General features: G+C 51.7%; 1 protein-coding gene across 1 annotated transcript in view; it reads right to left on the bottom strand.

Moving 5' to 3' along the window:
• Positions 1-995, bottom strand: part of KCNN1 (potassium channel, calcium activated intermediate/small conductance subfamily N alpha, member 1) — a 58,321-nt gene that overhangs the window by 11,852 nt on the left and 45,474 nt on the right. The gene's annotated exons all lie outside the window — the stretch shown is intronic.

Genomic DNA, 995 nt, shown 5'->3' with positions numbered 1-995 from the left:
CCTCCCCTCCCCTCCCCTCCCCTCTGCTCTCCTCCCCTCTCCTATCCTCTCCTCTCCTCTTCCTCTTTCTTTCTTTCTCCTTCCTTCTTTCCTTCCTTCCTTTTTTTTTTTGATGGAGTTTTTTTTGATGGAGTTTCACTCTTGTTGCCCAGGCTGGAGTGTAGTGGTGCGATCTCAGCTCACTGCAATCTCTGACTGCCAGGTTCAAGTAATTCTTCTGCCTCAGCCTACTGAGTAACTGGGATTACAGGCATATGCCACCACATCTGGCTAATTTTGTATTTTTAGTAGAGATGGGGTTGCTGCATGTTGGTCAGCCTGGTCTTGAACTCCCGACCTCAGGTGATCCACCTGTCTCAGCCTCCCAAAGTGCTGAGATTACAGCGGTGAGCCACTGCTCCTGGCCTTTTTTTTTTTTTTAGAGAGGGGTTTTCACCATGTTGGTCAGGCTGGTCTTGAACTCCAGGCAGGTGATCCACCCGCCTTGGCCTCCCAAAGTGCTGGGATTACAGGTGTGAGCCACTCAGGCATGTGCCACCACACCCATTTTTTTTTTTTTTTTGTAGAGATATGGGGTCTCACTATGTCGCCCACTCTGGTCTCGGACACCTGGCCTCAAATGATCCACCTGCCTCAGCCTCCCAAAGTGCTGGGATTACAGGCATGAGCCATTAGTATGCCCAGCTCCAGGCAAGTTTAGATGCCAACACCCTAAGCCTGAGCAGGGTTGGCCTAGAGCACAAGCACAGGTTCCAGGAGGAAACCCTGTCTCAGCTTCCAGGCCAGGACAAAGGTTTTGAGAGCACCTAGAAGCCTGTTCTCAGGAAAAGCCCTGTCAACTCGGACAGAGAGACCTGCTGGAAACCTCCACCTAGAATACTAGACAGCAAGTAGAAGGAATGGACACAGGCTCGGCAACAGCACGATGTACCACACAGACACTGCAGGGAAGGACCCATGCTGGGCTGCCAGTAAAAAGCCAGACATGGGCTGGG

The sequence above is a fragment of the Colobus angolensis genome, unplaced genomic scaffold (assembly GCF_000951035.1).
Source record: "Colobus angolensis palliatus isolate OR3802 unplaced genomic scaffold, Cang.pa_1.0 Scaffold66, whole genome shotgun sequence".
NCBI lineage: Eukaryota > Metazoa > Chordata > Mammalia > Primates > Cercopithecidae > Colobus > Colobus angolensis.
This window is presented reverse-complemented; position numbering and strand designations above follow the sequence as displayed.